Source organism: Scyliorhinus canicula, chromosome 1 (assembly GCF_902713615.1).
Source record: "Scyliorhinus canicula chromosome 1, sScyCan1.1, whole genome shotgun sequence".
NCBI classification, from domain to species: Eukaryota; Metazoa; Chordata; class Chondrichthyes; order Carcharhiniformes; family Scyliorhinidae; genus Scyliorhinus; species Scyliorhinus canicula.
Genome location: NC_052146.1, coordinates 57,656,182 through 57,678,622, shown reverse-complemented (window position 1 = coordinate 57,678,622; position 22,441 = coordinate 57,656,182). Strand labels below are relative to the sequence as shown.

The window sequence follows — 22,441 nt, the reverse complement described above, 5'->3', positions numbered from 1 at the left end:
CATGAAAGGCCCTGACATTATCTAGTCATGAATATATATATCAAGAAAAGCAGTGGGCTCAGTACCACTGGAGCTCCACTGTATACATACCACCAGTTTGAAAAACAACCATTACTTATTATTTTCTGTGTGCTGTTGCTAAACCAAATTCAAATCCATCCTGCCACTGTCCCTTTTTTTCCTGAGACTTCAAATTTGTCCGTGCCACAAACAATTTCGCATTCCCCACCCTACTACAATCACCACCGTGTGGAACTCAAGCTGTCTACCTTCTCCAGCCCCAGGAATTCAGGAATTAAATAAACTTCATATTGGATTCAAACTGAATTACGTAGCTACCTGTTTCCAAATTTATGCATATATATTGCAACATGCAAATTTTCTGCTTTATACACATTTAAGTGGAACCATGTGCAACCTCCTGTTGAAATGATCAAGACTGAAATTGTTGTTGTCAAGAGACATGAAGGAGGGTCAATGGAATTGAGATAGCGATCAGTCATGATCTAACAAAATTGTAGAATAGCCTCGAGGGATTGAATGGCCGACTCGTGTTCCTACATTGAAATCTCAAAGAGCACCAAATCACAAATAGGCAGTCTTGTGGTCAGTCAGGGAATCAGTGAATAATTTACCCATTAACAGAAAAGGGAAACCTGGACAAAACCAAGCTCGTTTTTTTCATTTTGTCTCATTTTTTTCATTTGCAGTTTAGATCTTCCACACGACTAAGATCAATGCGTTTTGACTCAAAGCGCTCCACATCAAATATATGAAGCCATCACCAACCTAACAATCATCATGGCACAATTCAATTACAATGGGCTTAATTTTTGATACATATCTTATCCTATTGTGCTGCACCAAGTAGCAATGAATAATTATCATCGGGAAATTTGCCTCAATCCATTTATAAAAATCAAACAATCAGTATTCCTTCTGTTAACTTCTATCAATTTGATGTTAAATTATGTTGAACCCAAACTGACAGATTATTAGTTAAACCTCATCACGGGCTGTTCAAGATTATTTAGAATTAAATTAAATGACAGCAGCATTGCAGAGGTTGAGTTTAGATACTTATAAAATCAGTTTCAAGTCTACAGACTGAATTTGCAGAGGTGCTGAATTTTCAAAACACTGAAGTCTTTCAGATGGTAGGTGTATCATTTTAAATAGAGACAGCTCAATGTCAGGAACCACAGGAAATACAAACCTGCCACTTATGATCAAATGGAAGTGGCAGTCATTCATTTTCAGTTGCACTATGAAACCCATCTTGACATATGCCACTTTGAAATATTGGCTGTACATCTCGTTCCTAATATTTTCCAGATGTTCACACTATCTTTGGATGCTGCAGATTCTGAGAATGCAACGTGCTTTTTAGGGTGGTCACCACTAAACCATTCAAAATCCTTGCACTGGATATCTTTCGCAGCAGGATATAAATTACTAAATTCTTTCTCACTCCACCTCCACTCTTGAAAAAAAATAGCTCGGCACACAAGCCAATTTCCAAAGTCACCCAAGCTGAAATGAAATACTGCATCATCTAACTTTTTATTTTAAACCCACATGTTATTAAATGTGTTGATAGCAAGCTTGTTTTTATACACATCATCTACTTTTATAGTACACCTTCATGCATCATAAGAAATGCGCCACTAAAAATAAATGGAGCTGCCATTTTCAGTTATCCACTGATTATCGCTAAATTGACAGTGTTATATGAATTTCATTCTAAATGAAAGCTGCAGTGTAGAATTGCATGTGCAGCATCGAAGTTCATCATACACTACCATAAAATTAATTAATTGGCCCAGATTGAAAAATCATGTCATTGAATCATAAAGTAATTATCTTCTGTGACTAAGAAAAATACTGAGCTCATAAATGACATTTAGAATTGGAAGTGCTACAAGATGCCTACCTCTTTGATCTGTTTTCCAATTAAATGTGGATGTATATTTTTTCTTCTTTATCTGTTGCAGCCAAAAAACATTTTGCAACTGTATTTTTATGACTGTTAAAATGTAAATTACTCGCCTGTATGCAGCCACCTGTGGCAAAAGCGTTTTAACAATACAAAGCGGTTCAATCCAGAATGTGACTGAAAAACATCCACTTATCCCAAATGATTTACTTTAGACCTTGAAGTGTCTTTTTCTTAAAAAAATTATTTTAGACTATCTAAATCATGGAACTATCATAAAAACGAATGTAACTTTGTTCACAAAATGCAAGGCTTTTCCACATCCTAAATGCAGCATTCTGTTGAGGTGAAACTTTCAGTGCAAAGTTGTTTAAGCTCAGGGATTGGAACATACTGACATATAGAGCAACATTTTCTGAAACCTTGCACCATTACCTAATGATATAAATAATATAGTTCAAACATACAGTAGACTGTACATTTATGTGAAATTTCTCTGTTACTTAAGTGGGGATGTGTTTTTTCGATGTTCTATTTCATGTCAATAATCCGTGACAAGGATAGTTTTCTGTCTTGATTTCTTAAAAAGATTAATGCTGTACCACCTCATACGGTGGATTTCCAGTCTGTGCAGTTGCTTCTCTTTTTCCTAGATGTATCTTCATACCCTCACTGCTTTTTCCCCTTTGGGGGAATGGTGGGGAAAGTGGTGGAAGGATTCTTCAGCTAATTATCAGCCTATCCATCCATATTATGAAGACAAACAAGTACTGGCGTTGGAATTGAACCTGGAGCTTCTTGTCCAGAGGTAAGGATTCTACCACTGTGCCACAAGATCCTTTTCTTATAAGGGAAGGGAAAGAGTTAAAAACACGAAGGGAAGAGGAAAACAAGGGGAAGAGGAAATTGCAACCATTAGTACGAGCATCTTTTGTGAATAGTCTACAATAGAACACAGTTTATGATCTGTTGCATTTTAACGGTGTATCAATTTTTGTTATTTCATGACATTTTCACCCAGGGCAGCTGTCATGTGGGCAGGAGCCAAGGTGGTTGGCAAATCATTCAGAACGCGGCAGTGTGAGTGAGACTTTCATGGCACAGGCAGGAACCAACAGCTTGTGGAAGAAGGATGTTGGCAGCAGGAGGCCTTCCCCAGTGACCAAGAAAAAGTCCCCACAGCCAGGTAAGCAGCTGGCAAGTGTACAGGAAAGGCCATTCGCTCAGGGAAGTGAGGGGAAGCCTGGGACAGGGAGACCTAAACTCTCTTGTGGTGCCCAGTGAAGCATTCCATAAAGAAAGTCAAAAGGGAGGATGATGCACGATCAATTGCACGAAAGACTCAGATTGGTACAACTGTGGCTTTATTACAGTCAGATGCGTGGCCTCCTGCTGCAGCTGGCGAAGTGGCTGATCAGGAGGAGGTCATGCATATTTGTACGGCTCCTTCGGGACGGAGCTAGCCGGCAGGGGCTACCGGCAAACCTGTAGTGCAGTCCTACCTTACATCCCCTAATACATGTGCACACAGTGGATCACCACAGAGGAGAAACATTTTGGCATAGTCTGTCTGTGACTCCATATTCCGCCATATTGAACGGCTAGATGACTACATATCCATGTGCAGCATTCTAATAAACATTGCAGTTGGACCCCAATGATGTCATTGCAGCCTGAACCCCATGGGCACTCCAGTTGGTGCCCCCTCTTGCCTGATTGCTATAGCTTAAAATCAGAATTCACTGTTAGAAAGTGGAGACATAGTAAGTCAAGTTCGGACTGTTGGACTTGGCAGTTTCCTACGGCATTGTCTCTGGACGTACACCTATAACAAGCATTCTACTGCTTTATAAGACTGTCAATTTGAAACTCTGGTGTTAATTACTCCATAATTGATGACATTCATGATAACCAGCTAGTTATTTTAACTACAGAAAAACATGTGGCCACGTATGAGTCGTTATTTGCCAATTTTCTTTCAAAAAACCATGACATTAGAGCAGAATTGAGTCTGCTCCGCCATTCAATCATGGCTGATATTTTTCTCATCCCCATTCTCCTGCCTTCTCCCCATAACCCCTGATCCACTTATTAATCAAGAACCTATCTATCTCTGTCTTACAGACACTCAGTGATTTGGCCCCCACAGCCCTCTGCGGCAAAGAGTTCCACAGATTCACCATCTCATGACTGAAGAAATTCCTCCTCATCTCAGCTTTAAAAGATCATCCCTTCAGTCTGAGGCAATGCCCTCGGGTTCTAGATTTCCCTGCTAGTGCAAACATCCTTCCAACATCCACTCTATCTCGGCCTCTAAGTATCCTGTTAGTTTCACCCTTCTAAACTCCAACGAGTACAGACCCCAGAGTCCTCAACCACTCCTCATAGGACAAGCTCTTCATTCCAGTGATCATTTTTGTGAACCTCCTTTGGAGCCTTTCCATGGCCACCCCATATTTCCTTAGCTACTTAGCTACAGGACCCAAAACTGCTCAAAGTTTTGTGGACTCTGTGTGGAGTCTGCACGTCCTCCCCGTGTGTGCGTGGGTTTCCTCCGGGTGCTCCGGTTTCCTCCCACAGTCCAAAGATGTGCGGGTTAGGTGGATTGGCCATGCTAAATTGCCCGTAGTGTCCTAAAAAGCAAGGTTGGGGGGGGGGGGGGGTTGTTGGGTTACGGGTATAGGGTGGATACGTGGGTCTGAGTAGGGTGATCATGGCTCGGCACAACATCGAGGGCCGAAGGGCCTGTTCTGTGCTGTACTGTTCTATGTTCTAAAGCACTCCAAATAGGGTCTGACCAGAGTGTCATGGGAATGTCATTTTAAGAAATGTTTGTCTTCTCAAATGGCTGCAGTGATGTCAGTGTGTGGGTGGAGCTGGGCTCCAGCTCTGCTTTTTACTTTCGTTTTGAGCTAGCTGTTTTGTAGCTGAGTTTTAATTTCGTTTTCAGTTGGAGAGCTGCATTCAAACCAAGGAGGTGTATGTTGGGTCTCTCTCTCTCTCTAAAGAATGTCTGCAGATCACTTGATGATTTCAAAGTAGCACCTGTTTCTGTGAGGAATGCAAACCTATGGGGCGGGATTCTCCACAAATGCGGAGAATCGTAAAGGCTGCCATGGGACAGGCCGTGACCCACGGCATTCTTCACGCCCACTTCCGGGGCCGATTCTCCACCCCGGGCGGGGCTAGGAGCGCGGCCCCGTGCGTCAAGGCAGCGTGGCCTTGACGACGGCCGGCAAGGCCACACGTCAACCGTCACGCCGGCTGACGCGGCCGATGACGTCAGCCGCGCATGCGCAGGTTGAACAACGCCAACCCGTGCATGCGCAGTTGGCGTCTTTTCCCTCAGCCGCCCCGCAAGACGTGGCGGCTTGATCTTGCGGGGCGGCGGAGGGAAAAGAGTGCGTCCGTTACGGCCGTGCTGAAACGGGCGTGAAGGCCCGGCTGCTCGGCCTCAGAGAATCGCCGCTCGCCGTAAAAAACGGCGAGCGCCGATTCGCGGCGTGGGTCGGGCATGGGGAGAATAGCGGGAGGGCGTGAAAAATGTCGGGAGGCCCTCCCACTATTCTCCCACCCGGCGTGGGGGGCGGAGAATCGCGCCCATGGTCTTTGTTAAAAAGGGTTTATGACTTATGGATGTTGTGAGGAAAGTTACAAAGGGTTAACTGTAGAGGATTGTATCTTTGGGGGAAGTATCATTGTTGGAAGTTGATAAGATGTTTACTGTGTGTTTATAAAATGTTAACTGGATTCATAGAATAAACATTGAGCGGGATTCTCTCATCCCGTGGCAGAGTGTCCACGCCGTCGTAAACGTCGTCACGTTTTATGACATCATGAACGGGCCGCTCCCAGGACTAATTCTGGCCCCTACAGGGGGCCAGCACAGAGCTGGAGCAGTTCACGCTGCTCCAGCTGCCAATCCCGGCGCGAACTGGGCGCCACGGGATCCGCACATGTGCAGCGGCGCTGGCGCCAACGCGCACATGCGCAGTGGCTTCCTTCAACGTGCCGGCCCCGACGCAACATGCCGCAGGACTACAGGGGCCGCGCTTAGGAAAGGAGGCCCCAGCCAGAGAGGCTGTGCTCGCTTCGGCAGCACATATACTAAAATTGGAACGATACAGAGAACATGGCCCCTGCACAAGGATGACACGCAAATTCGTGAAGCGTTCCATATTTTAAAGGCTGAAGGACTTGAGGCTGTTTTCGTTAGAGAGAAGCAGGTTAAGAGGGGACTTAATTGAGGCATACAAGATGATAAGAGGATTAGATAGGGTGGACATCGAGAGCCTCTGTCCTCGGATGGTGATGTCCAGCACGAGGGGACATAGCTTTAAATTGAGGGGAGATAGATATAGGACAGATGTCAGAGGTAGGTTCTTTACTCAGAGAGTAGTAAGGGCGTGGAATGCCCTGCCTACAACAGTAGTGGACTTGCCAACACTAAACGCATTCAAATGGTCATTGGATAGGCATATGGACGATAAGGGAATAGTGTAGAGGGACTTTAGAAGGGTTTCACAGGACGGTGCAACATCGTGGGCTGAAGGGCCTGCACTGCGCTGTAATGTTCTATGTTCTATGTTCTACCCCGGGGTCGGAGCACCCCCTCACGCCCCACAGGTCGTCACCCGACCCTTCCACGCCAAGTTCCCCCCGGCTGAGAGCAGGTGTGGACGGCGCCGGTGGGACTCAGCATTTCCATGACGCCCGCTCGGCCCATCCCGGACCGAGAATCGGTGGGCCGGCCGCGTAGAGCAGCCCGCGACCAGCGCCGCACCAAACAAGGAGAATCGCGGGCCGGCATCGGGGCGGTGTGGGCAGGTCGCAGGGATTCTCCAGCCCGGCCCAGGGCTGGGAGCAACCCGCCCATTGTTTTTGTTTAAAAAATACTTTAGATCTCTGTTGTATCACACCTGTAAAGTGGGCCCTTGTGCTCCCCATAACCAAAATCTATTCAAAGTTGTGAGTCAGGTGAACTCCATGATATACTTTGGTGTTCTCTAAACCCTGGCCCATAACAAATTGGGGGCTCGTGGGATAAAAATCCACCTTTTGTGATTGGGTTGGCTTAGGGAATTTAAAGACAGTGAGCGGTGAGCATATTTGTGTTTGCTTTTCAGGTGTGGTATTCCATTTTAAGTAGTGAATGTGTTGTGGACAATGGCTCTTTCAGAGGCTCAAATGTTTTGGGGGGTGGAGAAAATCACACACAGTATTTTACGAACAGAGACTAAAAAAAGGCTTTTTGATTTGGCAAAAATATTGCAGTTAACGTTACCTGACAACATACGAAAAGAGGTACTTAGGGCTGAAGCTGAGCATTTAAAATTGCCTGAGATACAGTCTGACTCATTAGAAATGGCAAAAATTCAGTTACAGATTAAACAACTTGGACATGAAAAAGAATTAAAGCAGCTTGAATATGAAATGAGGGAAAAAGAAAGAATAGCCCTAGCAGAACAACAAGAAAGAGAAAGGGAGGTACAGATCAGGGAAAAAGAAAAAGAGAGAGAAGAATGGGAAAAAGAGAGAGAGTTTGAAGTTCAGCAAATGGCCATGAAACATGACAGTCAGTTAAAAATGGCGGATGTAAAGGGAAACGTGTAGTTTGAGGATAGTGATGAGGATAAAGAGAAAGAACGTTATAGTCGAAGGCTTGGTGGGGATCTATTTAAATATGTCCAAGCATGCCAAGGTTTGATGAGGAGGTAGAAGCCTTCATCATTTCATTTGAGAAGGTAGCTAAACAAATGAAATGGCCACAGGACATGTGAGTATTACTGATTCAAACAAAGCTGTTAGGTAGGGCTAGTGAAGTGTTTGCATCACTATCAGAGGAGGTATCTAGGACGTATGAGGAGGTGAAAAAAATCCATCTTAGGTGCATAGGAACTAGTGCCTGAAGCCTTATAGACAAAGGTTTAGAAATTTATGGAAAGAACCTGGTCAAACATACATGGAGTTTGAAAGGATCAAACAGAGTTATTTTGATAGGTGGATAAGGTGTCATGTGAGAGTACCTTTAATAAATGGGTGTTTATAGATGAGTGTGTATATAAATATCTGTAGTGAGAGGAAATGGGTGTTTACTACTGCAGTGATGTCAGAGAGTGAGTGGAGCTGGGCTGTCTGTCAGCTTTTTACTTTCATTTTAGGCTGTTTGCTGCAGGGCATGTTTTAGTTTCACTTTCAGTGTTGGAGCTGAAGCCAGACCTAGAAGGTGTACTGTTGTTCTCTCTGCCATTAAAAGACTATCTCTTGATCATTTGGTGAATTAAGAATTATAAATGTTCTCAGTAGTGAATGTAAACCTGATGTGCTTCTGTTGAAAGGTGTTTTTTCTGTCTTCTGGATGTTGTTTGGGAAGTTATTAAGGATCACTTAGTGTTGTATTCTTTGGGGGTTGTATTTGAATTGATGGTTGCTAAGATGTTCACTATATGTTTCAAAAGGTTAACTTGAGTTCATAGAATAAACACTGTTTTGCTTTAAAAAATACTTTTCCGTTTCTGCTGTACCACAGCTGTAGAGTGGGCCATGTGCATACCACAATCTATTAAAAGTTGTGGGTAAGGTGAACTCCATGATGCACTTTGGGGTTCTCTAAACCCTGGCCCATGACAAAGAGCTTTGAAAATAGACCAAAGGTATGAAGCTCTCAGAGAAATTATACTTAAAAACTTAATTCCTGATGTAGTGATAACTCATGTGGAAGAGCAGAGGGTTAAAACTGCAAGGTTAGCAGCAGAAATGGCAGATGATTATGAATTAGTGCATAAATCAAAGCTTGGTTTCCGACATCAGTTTCAGCCTGTGAGGGATAGAAACTGGGGAAAAGAGAAATACACAAGTGGTAGAGGAGATCTGACGGGAGATAATAAGGAGAGTGTACCTCAGATTAAAAAAGAAATCCAGGAGGGTGGAAGAGAAATGAAAAGTTTCAAACGTTTTCACTGCAATAAACTAGGCCATGTAAAGTCACAGTTTTGGTGGTTGAAGAAAAGCACTGGAAGGCTGATGTGATAAAACAGGATAAGTCAGTGGGGTTTGTTAAAGTGGTGAAGGAAAGCCGAAGTGAAGTGAAGGAGGTGCAAAAGATTGAGCAGCCTGATCAAGAGGTGATTGATAAGTAGGTGCCAGATCTCTTTAAAGAATTTACTTGTGTGGGTAAAGTTTACTCACGTATACCATGAGGAGTAGGTAAAGAAGTCACAATTGTAAGAAATATGGGAGCTAGTCAATCTTTGATGGTAAGAGGTGAGGAGTTATGTAGTTCGGGAGGAATATTGCCAGAAAGGTGGTAATATGTGGAATACAGGGTGAGAAGAGTAGTGTTCCATTATATAAGCTAAGATTGGAAATGCCAGTGAAGACTAGTGAAGTGGTAGGACTATTAGAAAAATTATCTTGTCCAGGAATACAGTTGATCTTGGGTAATGATATTTCATAGAATTTATAGTGTAGAAGGAGGCTATTGGGCCCATCAAGTCTGCATCGGCTCTTGGAAAGAGCACCCTACCCAAGCCCTCACCTCCACCCTATCCCCATAGCCCAGTAACTCCACCCAACACTAAGGGCAATGTTGGATACTAAGGGCAATTTAGCATGCCCTATCCACCTAACCTTCACATCTTTGGACTGTGGGAGGAAACCGGAGCACCCGGAGGAAACCCATGCACACACGGGGGGAACGTGCAGACTCCGCACAGACAGTGATCCAAGCCGGGAATCGAATCTGGGACCCTGGAGCTGTGAAGCGATTGTGCTAACCACTATGCTACCATGCTGCCCTATAGATATAGCTGGATCGCAGGTGGGAGTGTTGTCTCCTGTGGTTGATAAGGCAGTGGAAAATCAGACAATTGAAATGTTGAAGGATGAATATTCTGATATTTTTCCGGATTGTGTAGCAACAAGGTCGCAAAATCACAGGTTAAGACAAGAGGAGAAATCAAAGAGTAAAGATAAAGTTGAAGTTCAATTATCAGAAACGATTTTTGATCAAATGGTTGGAAAAGAACAAGAGTTACAACAGAAAGATATAGAAATAGAACGGATGTATCAGAAAGCATACACGGGAGAGGAATCTGAGTGCATACCAGAATGTTACTAACATAAAAATGATATCTTGATGAGAAAGCGGATGAAAAGTGGGCAGACGTTCATCAAGTGGTATTGTCGGTAGGGTATAGAAAGGAGGCGTTGTGTGTAGCACATGAGGTACCAGTGTGAGGTCATTTAGGAGTAAGAAAAACTGAAACTGGGGGTTGGTGGGATCTATCACCGGGGGGGGGGAGCCTTTCAGGGCGACCAGGCTCGCGATCAGGGGCCACCGATCGGCGGGCGCACGCGATCTGGGGTGGGGCCTATATTTACGGGGCCAGCCCGCCGTGTCGGTCCGCCTATTCGCGGTGCACATGTGTGGACCAGCAGCCGGAGGTGCAGGGCCCCGTGTCGGCAGTCGGAGCTGCGAGGACTATCCCCCTTCGAAACAGAGAACCACACTTGACTTTCTGCAAGAAAGCCCAGAGTGATTTGCGCCCGTTTTCTCGCGGGCGTGGGGACATAGCCCCATTATCAGAACATTTTGCCCCAATAGTCCTCAGTGGAATTCTCCGCTGGCGGGATCCTCTGGTCCCCAGCAGCACACCCACGCCCGGGGGTTTCCCGGCAGTGTGAGCTGGCCACAACAGGGAACCCCAGTGGCTGGCTGTGAGAGCGGCGAATCCCACTGCTGCCGGGTGTGCACTGCACCAGAAAACGGGGTTGGTGGACTGGAGAAACCCACCCCTTATCTTTAGAATGCTATTAATTTTATAGTATAATCTGAGGTGATCAGTCCCATTATCAAATTGCTCCCAGCAATGAATAACATTTCCGTTCTATCCCTAAATTTGTCCTTCTTAATGTCAGGAAACAAAGAATGACCATTAATTGAGAGGATCGGCTAAAGTAATCTTTCTTGTTGTTTAGGAGAGATTCTGTTGGGAACTGCCTCAGGCCAATCAACATCAAGATGGTCAGTACAAACAATGCAAAGATATCCTAAAAAAGATCCTTATAAATGTCTGCATTACAGACCACCTTTCCTGGAAAAACACTGAACTGACCGGTCCACGTGGAGACAAGTACTGAAATGTGGTTTTGCATGACTTGAGGACCATCTATGTCAAATTTGCAACCTATTAATAATAATAATTGCTTCTTATCACAAGTTGGCTTCAATGAAGGTACTGTGAAAAGCCCCTAGTCGCCACATTCCGGCACCTGTTCGGGGAGGCTAGTACGGGAATTGAACCCGTGCTGCTGGCCTTGTTCTGCATTACAAGCCAGCTGTTTAGCCTACTGTGCAAAACCAGCCTCTATTGTTCCAACTTCCATTATTCCCAGAAGAAGGAAGGCCACGGGTGGTGCAGCTGCAGAGGTTCCGTAAAGCAACAACAACGTCAACACGAACTGCCAGTTCTGTGGACCAAAGTTCTGTGGACATGTCGACCTCACTTTGGATTCTGAGAGGATCCACAGAAGGCAATGAAGTCAGTTATAACTGGGAATAATGAGGAGTCTGCCATTGCTCATGAGGAAGACTACTAAATTATTGCTCTAATCAAGAATAATGCATCCAGAACTTGTTTAATATGACTGTGCACTCCTGATTAGCCAGTATTACTGATTTTCCCAATGGAGTTACCAAGAGGCTAAGGGTCTCTTTGGCTCTTATATGTGGTGCTGGATTAGCATGTGGTATAAGTCAGTGATGGCATCTTTTCCAAAATGTAAGGCCTTCACAAGCATTGCTCTTGAGGATAGGAGCACGACCTCTGCCTGTATATCCTGACGTGACCAGTAAATGGCATGCAGATGTTGTGCTGCCACACGAGATTTGCACCCTTTCATTGTCGTTGCTATCCTTCTTCCAAAAAGCAAAGACACAAGGAATTATGGGAAACACTATGTGCCCTTTCTTAAATGATGAGAGGAATAATAGGAGCCTGACAGCTAATTCCACAAGTCACGTCGAATGTTCTTAGCAACAGGAAACAAAAAGACCCAAAAAAGTCAGAAATAGAGGGGCAAGATTCTCCATCCTGGGATGCCCGGAATGCGTTCCCTGGTTGGACAGAGAATCAGGTGTCAGGGGAAAATCGAGATCAGCGCCGGTTGCTGACTGGAACGCGATGCTCCGATCGCCAGCTGGCGGTGTGAACGAGGTCCACGATGCGCACTGGCGGGGGATGTAAATAAATGCAAATGAGCCTTAATGATCCATTTGCAACTATTTGGTGGGCCCGGTGTCCTATGTTCCGGCCTCCAATGATTTTCCGCTCCTCGCAGCCGGGAATCACATGGGCGCAGATCACTTGTGTTCTCAGCAATCATGAACCTGACATGGTTGATCTTGCAGTGGGCCAAGAGGTCAACAGCTACCCCCTTGACCCACCGCAGGGTCCATCACATCAGGGTCACACTGGGAGAGACCATCCAATCCCATCCGAGGACCCCCCCCCCCCCCCCGTCCATCCCACCCAACACTCCACTGCCTCCCACACCTCCTCTAGCAGACACTCTTCCCCCCCCCCCCCCCCCCCCCCCACTTCAGGGACCCATATAATCGTGGGACCCCCCTGGTGCTTAAATTACAAGCACTATGTGCATTTCAATCACTCAAGCATGTGATTTCACTGTACTTACCTCTCTTTGATGTGGTCAATGTTTACAAGCATTGGGTTTCATCACTTAGGTCACTGAAGCATGAAAGAATATGAATGGATCAAATTGCAGATGGTTTTTACAAGGTGTCAATCACAGATCAATCCTGGAAATCTATGAATGGGTTGTAGATAGTAGATATGTGGGAACCAGACGGAGGCTCAGTGCTCACCTTCGAGGAATGGATACATGAAGCTTCAAGGTAAATACTACAGCTAAAATGGTTCTCACTGGACCTGTCTGGACTGTTCTCTAGCTTCCAAACAGGAGCCCCTTTTCGGGGGGGAAATGGGGGGTCTGTGCAAAGGGTTCCTTTAGGCCGGTGGTCCCTATGGTGGGTCCCCCTATTACTGGGATCCCGGGGAAGACGGGGTGTGTCATCCCTGTACCTAGGAGTGGAGATGGCATTCCAGCAATCTGAGGCTGGATGTGGGGGTGGCGGCGGTGGCTGGCCGGGGGACACCAGTATCGAGCCGCGTGCTCAAGATGGCGGTCCGATAGCAGGATTCCCTGGGAATCCCTCGCATTCCACACCGTTCATAAATTTGCACAGTATGGAACATGGCACTTTACGACCTCAAGGGAATCGTAAAATTGGTGAAATTCAGTTCCAGCGGGAGAACGAGGGCTGGATTCTCGGGTTTTGCAGCTATGACTGGAGGAAGCGTTTGGTCTTACGATCAAAATGTCGATGCTTCCTCCCCTGCACCGATGCTCCGCCCAGTGGGGGGGCTAGCTTCCGCGCCATGTAAAGCTCCTGGCTTCACCTGCATATACAGATGCAGAATGCCCGAGTCCGTGGCCGCTCATGTGCACGGCGGCGGCCTGCCAGATAGTGCCCCCCTGTAAACCCCCTCACCACCCCCGTCCCCCCAGCCTGACAAAGCCCCCCTGCAATTGGAACGGCTCCCCCTGACTGTCGGCACTGGACACAGTCCGCAGCCCCCACGCCAGGTTCACAAACGTTGAGAGGACATGTGTCCCACGCTGTCAGGAAGTTAGCCCATTGGGGGCGGCACATCGGGGAAGGGCCTCAGGTGATGTCCTGAGGCCGTCCCAACTGCAAGTTTTTTTGAGGAGGCGGAGCTTCTGAAAAACAGCGCCGCCCCCGATTTTGGCGTAAAAACAGATTCTCCGGCCGATCGCCGTACCCTATTTCAACTTCGGCAATCGGAGAATCCTGCCCCATAAGTCTCCCAAACAGAGAATCGCAGCCAGGTTCTCTGTGTCTTTTTTAAGATTAGTTCTTGGGATCTGGGTGTTGCTCGAAAGGTTAAAATCCGGACTTCTGTTGCCGGCCATGGACTGAGTGGTCGCACAGAGGGCAGCTCCGGCTCGAAGGCGTTCATTTGGGCACTTTATACCCAGTAGTGGGTAACCCTGGCAGGAAAGTGGTGCAGAAGCTGTAGAGGGGGAGGTTCTCCCCAAGATTGGCTACTTGTCTACTTGATACTAGACCTGGCCAAAAAACAGTTAAAGACCTGGCTAAGGAATTGGAAGGGACCTGTGGCACAGCAAGAATTTCATAAATGGAGACGGGGGAAGGATGGTCGCCAATAGGAAAAGCCCAGATGGAACACTTGATGGCCTTCATCTAAGACAAATCTTGCCAGCAAAGGAAGGAGATGCACGGTGTCTGGTCGAAGGCAATTGAGAGAGCAGTAGCACCTCTGCAAATGGCGATGGACTATGTAGAGAAGTGCCTTGAGGCAGAAGGGGCAAAGATACGAGAAGTGGAGATGGTGGTGTCCGACCAAAGTGATCGGATCGTGTCTTTGGAGGCGGGGGTCCTGCTTGCCTTTGCAATTGAGGGTGAACATCAAGTGGAGATAGCGGCATTGGACCGGGGTGAACACAGTAACAAGTCTTACAACAACAGGTTAAAGTCCGACAGGTTTGTTTCGAATCACTGGGCGCGATTCTCCGCAAATGCGGCGAGTCGTAAAGGCTGCCGTGAAACTGGCCGTTTTTCACGGCAGCCTCCGCGCCCCCTCCCGGGACCCGATTCTCCCCCCCGGGTGGGTCTAGCAGCGCGGCCCCATGAAGCACGGCATCGCGGGCTTAGCGACCGTCGCTAAGCCCGCGTGCCAATCGTCACGGCGGCTGACGCGCACAATTACATCAGCCGCGCATGCGCGGGTTGGGCGGTTCCAACCCGCGCATGCGCGGATGACGTCACCATGCATATGCGTCAAACCCACGCATGCGCGGGCCTTCATGCCCCTCAGCCGCCCCGCGGACTGATCCTGCGGGGCGGCGGAGGAACAAATAGTGCGCGGGTATCGGACCCGCTGCCCGCGATCGGTGCCCACCGATCGCAGGCCCATGCCACCCTTGGCACGGCCGTGGTGCGGCCGTGCCAATCGGTGCCATGGTTGTCCGAGGACGGCACTTTGCGGCGGTTTTCACGAACGGTGAGAGTAGGTGTGATTGCATTCGTGAAAACGGCCGTAAAGGCCTGGGAACTCGGCCCATCGGCCAGGGGAGAATCGCTGTTCGCCGTAAAAAACGGCGAGCAGCGATTCGTGTTATGGGGCGGCCGTGGGGGGGGGGGGGGGGGGGGGGGGGAGAGAATAGCGGGAGGGCGGGAAAAATGTTGGGAAGGCCCTCCCGCTATTCTCCGACCCGTCGTGGGCAGCGGAGAATCGCGCCCACTAGCTTTCGGAACACTGCTCCTTCCTCAGGTGAATGAAGAGGTGGATTCCAGAAACATTTATATAGACAAAGTCAAAAAGATACAATAGGATAACTTGAATGCCAGGCTTTACAGGTAATTAAGTCGTTAACAGGTCCAGATAGAGCAGGTTAAAGAGGTCTGAATTGTCTCAAGCCAGGACAGTTGGTAGGATTTTGCAAGCCCAGGCCAGATGGTGGGGGTGAATGTAATCTGACATGAATCCAAGGTCCCGGTTGAGGCCCTACTCATGTGTGCGGAACTTGGCTATAGGTTTCTGCTCGGCGATTTTGTGTTGCCGCGCGTCTGAAGGCCGCCTTGGAGAATGCTTACCTGAAGATCAGAGGCTGAATGCCCTTGACCGCTGAGTGTTCCCCGCCTGGAAGGGAACATTCCTGCCCGGTGATTGTCGCGCTATGTCCGTTCATCCGTTATCGCAGCATCTGCATGGTTTCGCCAATGTACCACGCTTCAGGGCATCCTTTCTTGCAGCGTATGAGGTAGACAACATTGGCCGAGTTGCACGAGTATGTGGAGTGGGTTAAGGTGAAGGAGCAGTCCTGTAAGGGAGCCAGACTGAGGGCTTTGGTGATGGCTCCACTGCCACCAGCTCCAGGGGAAGTATACGGTGAGTCCGATGGTACAGTCGACCGCTCGGGTGTGGAATCAGCTGCGGGGAAACTTTATGTTAGAGGTGTTGACACAACTGTGCGGAAATCATAGGTTTAAGCTGGGAGCGATGGATGGGAACTGGAGGCAGGCAGGGTTGGTGAAGGACTTGTATCTGGAAGGGAAATTTGCAGGTTTGGACGAGTTGTGGGAGAGGTTTGAGTTGCAGAGGAGGAGTGAATTTAGATACATGCAGGTGAGGGACTTTGCAAGAAAGGAGTGGAGGATGTTTCCCAGGGTGCCGGGGTATACCATATTGGAGCAACTGCTGATCCCGAATGAGTCAGGAGATGGTAGGACATATGGGGGAGTGGGGGGTGCAAATGGTCAAGTGATGAAGATCAAGAGCAAATGTGAGGAGGAATGTGGGGGGGGGGGGGGCAAATAGCTGGGGACTGGTGTGAGACAATGACAGGGTGAATTCAACCTCCTCCTGCACGACGATGGACTTGATTCAGTTCAAGCCGGTGCTTAGGGTGCATATGACCTGGGCGAGGATGAGTGGGTTCTTTCAAGGGATGAGTGTGAGAATTCCCTGCGAGTCACGCACACATGTTCTGGGGTTGTGAGAAGCTGGAGAGATACTGGGAAGCGGCCTTGGTACACTGTCTAAAATTGTAGTGATCTTTGGGGTATCGGAAATGCCGAAGCTGTTGGAGGGGAAGGGGGATGATGTCGTGGCCTCCATCTGTCTAATTTTCCGGCGAAGGACCTTGCTGAATTGGAGGTTGCATATACCGCCGGAGTGTCGACTTGGCTGGGGGACCTACATGACTGTCTCCGGTTGTAAAAGATCAAATTTGAATTGAGGATATCAGCGGTGGGCTTTGAGACATGGTGGGGTTGTCCATGCCAATGTTTGAGAAACTGTTTGTCACGGGGGATGGGGAGGGGGGAGGGTTAGCGGTAAAAAGGGGACAAATTGTACAAACTGTGGACTGTGAGGTTGTGGAGTTTGTTGTTGTATATGTTACTGTTTTTTACACATGTTTGGAATAAAATACATTAAAAAAAATAAAGGTTGAAATCCATTGCCCAAAATGCTCTTCGAATTTGGTTTTCTAGAGTGTCTAATAGAGGCATGCATGTTAGACAACCATGAACATGCACTTGGGCAGAAATTATGTGTTGCTGCATCATTTGCAGGTGCTTGCATGGAAATGAGTAGATACCTCTTCTGGCCATCTAAAATGAGGGAGGTAAATGAGGTGAGTACTGAGGGCTGTTAATTAATTGGGTGTTAAGTGCACATAGTAGGTATACCCTGAGTTTGTACCTGTGCTTCCTCGTAAAAAGATGCAGGCTGAGAGTGTTTTTTGCTAGAAAGCACAGTATGCAATTTGTGTGCCTGTAAATAAAAGCTTGTAAGTAAGCAGCAGTATGGCAGGAGCTGAGGGCAGCTGGAAGCCCCTCAGGGTGGCTAAATAACCAGGAAGGAAATTGGGACCTAGCCAGACTGACTGGCAATACCACTGAATCTGAAAAGCCTCGTGGAGAGATGGGAGCAGGACTGCAGCCAGGAGCTGTGGTGATACGCATCACTGTAAATACACAAGGGGTTAATGTAAATACGCGTAGACTAGACAGACACGAGAGGGAGAACCAGAGACATGACACACAGATATTCAACCAATAAGTCAGTAAGATGGGACACGGCCAATGGGCATTCACGATACACACAGAGGTGACACTACCACAGGGGGGCATTACACCAACCCATATATAAAGGACACAGCACACATGATCTCGCTCTTTCCAGTGGAGACACTCAGTGTGTACACAGGGTTGCTTCAACACATCACAACCACCACCTGGATTGTAGCAGATTGGTTTGTCAGTCTGAGTAGCTGTAGAAGGATTAACGGGAGAGTCGAATCCAAGTAGGAGAATTGTTAACAGTTTAAATAAACGTGTTAAAGCTATTGCCAAGTCTGAACCTTCCTTTGTCAGAGTGCACATCAAGGACGCAGCTTATGTTACTTCAAGAGCATAACAAAACATGGTACACAGGAGTAACCGTTTAAATCCATCTAGTTACAACTCAGCAGACAGTGAAAACCAGCAACAACACAGCACACATGATCTCGCTCTTTCCAGTGGAGACACTCAGTGTGTACACAAGGTTGCTTCAACACATCACAACCACCACCTGGATTGTAGCAGATTGGTTCGTCAGTCTGAGTAGCTGTAGAAGGATTAACGGGAGAGTCGAATCCAAGTAGGAGAATTGTTAACAGTTTAAATAAACGTGTTAAAGCTATCTCCAAGTCTGAACCTTCCTTTGTCAGAGTGCACATCAAGGACGCAGCTTATGCTACGTCAAGAGCATAACAAAACAGGAGCTGGGCATCAGGACAAGCCTGAACATGACTGGTGAGTGCAGCACTAAGAAGCCAAGGCCCCGACTAGGGCAGTGATCCAGAGCATTGATGGTTAATATTCTCTGTAAATAATTGTGTCTTGGAATTACATTTCCCTTTGACAGTTTATACAGTTTTACTACCGCTGGAATAATGGAACTTCTTTTTTTAAAACCATAAACTTGCATGAGAATTAAAAAGCTACACTCAATTATTCTGTTCTTCACTAGCTGGCTATCCAAATTTTGACAGGCATCTCGACCAAATAGAACTCTGGCCACGTTCCAATCTACACTTATCGATTTACGTTGTGAACAGGGTGCCGCTATTGAAAGAGCTATGGCTGTGTCCAAAAAGAGAAAAAGTATTCCAGTGCCACTTTTGACAAACTTCAATTTACTGAGTGAAAGTTTAATGAAAAGAGCACATTCCACTTCAACAAAAAAAAGGACTCCAACATTAATTTCATTTAAAAAAATTTATGCACATTTATCAAAATCAGGGATGCCTGAAATCTCTCCTTCCTGTCTGAGGTAATGTAGCATAACAGAAAATCAGATTTGTTTTATTTGGCTGTGGCAACACAGTTTATGATACTTGAGTGTATAAATAATTATGGCATCATATTTCCTCTTCTCATGGTGGTCTGCCACCAGTCATACTCGATCAATACTGACAATTGAGAAGTGATTTCACAGGATTATAGCATTTTACAGAAGTTATCCTTCCAGAATCATGCAATGGCAGGGCAGAAGAATCCCCTTGTTTTTCGAAGTGACTATCATACCCATATTGCAGGAACACATAAAAGAGTGACGGTGGCACAGTGGTTAGCACTGCTGCCTCACAGTGTCAGGGACCCGCGTCAATTCCAATGAGCAACAGTCTGGGTGGATTTCCTCCGGGTGCTCCGGTTTCCTCCCACAGTCCAAAGATGTGCAGGTTAGGTGGATTGGCCATGATTAATGCGCAGGGCTACAGGAATAGTGCAGGGGAGTGGGCTTAGGTAGGGTATTCTTTCGGGGAGGCCGTTGCAGACTCGATGGACTGAAGGCCTCCTTCTGCATTGTATGGATCCTGTGGAAAATGATAAATCAGCTACAGTTAACTTTTTTTCTTTTTTTAAATAAATTTAGTGTACCCAATTAATTTTTTCCAATTAAGGGGCAATTTAGCATTGCCAATCCACCCAGCCTGCACATCTTTGGGTTGTGGGGGCAAAACCCACGCAGACACGAGGAGAATGTGCAAACTCCACACGGACAGTGAGCCAGAGTCAGGATCGAACCTCGGACCTCGGTGCCGTGAGGCTGCAGGGCTAACCCACTGCACCACCGTGCTGCCCTAGCTATGGTTTACTTAATATTTAATCCTGTGGAATTTAGAAGAAAAAGTGGAGAAGGAGGAAAGAAAGTATTTTCGGGTTTGGGGAATGAATGAGGCAAGAATCAAAATGTGATAAGCAATTAAACAACTCACTGGAGTTGGCATACATATCCACATTTTCAATGATGGGGGAGCCAGTGCAAAACATAAAGCTGAAGCATTTACTAAAAACCTCAGCCAGAAGTTCGAAGTGGATGATCCATGTAGGCCTCTTCCGGAGGTCTCCAGCACCACAGATGCCAGTCTTCAGCCAATTTGATATTAATTGCCAATACATGATATCAAGAAACAGCTGACATTAGATACTGCAAAGGCTATGGGCCTGACTATATTCTGGCAATAGTACTGAAGACTTGTGCTCCAGATTTTGCTGTGCTCCTAGCCAAGCTGTTCCAGCACAGTCCAACACTGGCATCTATCCAGCAATGTGGAAAATTGCCCAGCCATGTCCTGGACACAAGAAATAGCACAAATCAAAATCGGCCAAATACCTCCCTATCAGTCTACTCTCCATCATCAGTAAAGTGATGAAAGGGATCATCAACAGTGCTTTCAAACAGCATTTGCTCAGCAATAACCTGCACACTGATGTGCAGTTGGGTTCTGCCAGGGCCACACAGCCTTAGTTTAAAAATGGACAGAAGAACTGCATTTCAGAGGTGAGGTGAAGTGACTGCGCTTGACATCAAGGCAGCATTTGACCAAGTGCGGCACTCAGGAATCCGAGTTAAACTGGAGTCAATGGGAATCCAGAGAAAACCCTGCCTGGTTGGAGTCATACCTAGTGCAAAGGTTGTGGTTGTGGTTGTTGAAGCTCAATCATCTCAGTTCCAGGGTTTCACTGCAGGAGTTCCTCAGGGTAGCATCCTAGGCTCAACCATCTTCAGGTGCTTCATCAATGACCTGCCTTCCATCATAAGGTCAGAAGTGAGGCTGTTCACTGATGACTGCACACTCATGACTGACTGCACACTCATGACTGCACAATGTTCAGCGCCATTCGCGACTCCTCAGATAATGAAGCAGTCCATGGCCAAATGCAGCGTGACCTGGACAATATCTAGACTTGGCTTGACAAGTGACAAGTAACATTCTTGCCACACAAATGCCAGGCAAAGACTATTTCCAAAATAGAAAATCTAACCATTGCTCCTTGACATTCAATGGCATTACTATCGCTGAATCTCCCACTATCAATATCCTGGGAGTTACCATTACCAGAAACTGAACTGGGCTAGCATATGAATATTATGGCTACTACAAGAGCAGGTCAGAGGCTAGGAATTCTGTGGCGACTAATTCATCCACTGCCTCCTAAAGCTTGTTCACCATCTACGGGACACAAGTTGGGAGTGTGATTGAATACTCTCCCCTTGCCTTGATGATGGCTGCTCCAAAAACAATCAAGTTGGTTGACATCATACAGGTCAAAGCAGCCCACATGATTGGCACCCCATTCACAAATATTCACTTCCTCCAGCACCGATACACAGTGGCAGCAGGATAGAACACAAGCGCCAGCATCGACTGGTTGCTCCGAATGACCTAATTGCGTAATGTAGATTCGATGTAATTCTATATGCGAATATTTTAATTTCAATCTCGTAGCACCAATTAATTAGAGAAAGACAAACTGATAGCAATGGGAGGGATTTTCCTGCCGCAGTGCCAGGAATTCATGCCCAAAGTCAACGGACTCTTGCTGGACCGTCAAATTATCCATCCCGCCCGCATAATTGTTTTAATTCATCAAGGACACAGGCCGGGATTCTCCGTCCCGCTGGCCGGCCAATGGGTTTCCCATTGTGGGCAGCCCCACACCGTCGGGAAATCCCTGGGCGCCAGTCCGCTGATGGCGTACTGAGAATCCCAACAGCGGAGAATCCAGCCCACAATTTCTCCCATCTTCAAAATTCAAATCAAATTCTTGCAACGCTGTCCTTTCATCTCATTTGATCTCAAATGGAACTACATCCAGCAAGTTTTGTTTTCACTCTTGCTCAAGGCCAACTCACACTTAAGAGTTCAGAAGTTAAACACTGACGCCACACTCAGTTAGAAACATAAAAAAACATAGAAACATATGATCATTCAATATGATCATGGCTGATAATGCAAATTCAGGATCCTACTTCCGCTTTCTCTCCATACCCCTTGATCCACTTAGCTGCAACGGCCACGTCCAGCTCCCTCTTGAATATGTCCAATGAACTGGCCCCACAGTTTAGTGTGGTAGAGAGTTCCACAAGTTCACAACTCTCTGAGAGAAGATGTTCTTCCTCATCTCAGCCCTGAATGGCTTACCCCTTATTCTTCAGCTGTGACACCTAGTTCTGGACATCCCCAACATCGGGCACATTCCTCCTGCATCTAGCCTGTCCAGTCCCATCAGGATTTTATATCTTTCTATCAGATCCCCTCTCATTCTTCGAAACTCCAGTGATTATGAGCCTAGTTGATCCAGCCATTTTCATATGTCAGTCCTGCCATCCTGGGAATTAGTCTGGTGAACCTTCGCTGGACACCCTCAATAGCAAGAATGTCCTTCCTCAAACTAGGAGATCAAGACTGCAGACTGCACACAATACCCAAGGTTAGCACCTCTGTAACACTCCTGGACAAAGAAAATGCTGCCATCAGACAATTTAACATTTTCCATTCCTAGATTCCAACCTGATCTGCACCTTAATATTTCTTGCT

The 22,441-nt window shown here is 46.7% G+C and overlaps 1 protein-coding gene and 1 pseudogene across 1 annotated transcript in view; one reads left to right on the top strand and one right to left on the bottom strand.

Annotated features, from left to right (window-relative positions):
• The window catches only part of ksr2 (kinase suppressor of ras 2), a 592,582-nt gene that overhangs the window by 314,441 nt on the left and 255,700 nt on the right, over nt 1–22,441 (bottom strand).
• On the top strand, nt 6,020–6,120 carry LOC119978632 (annotated as a pseudogene).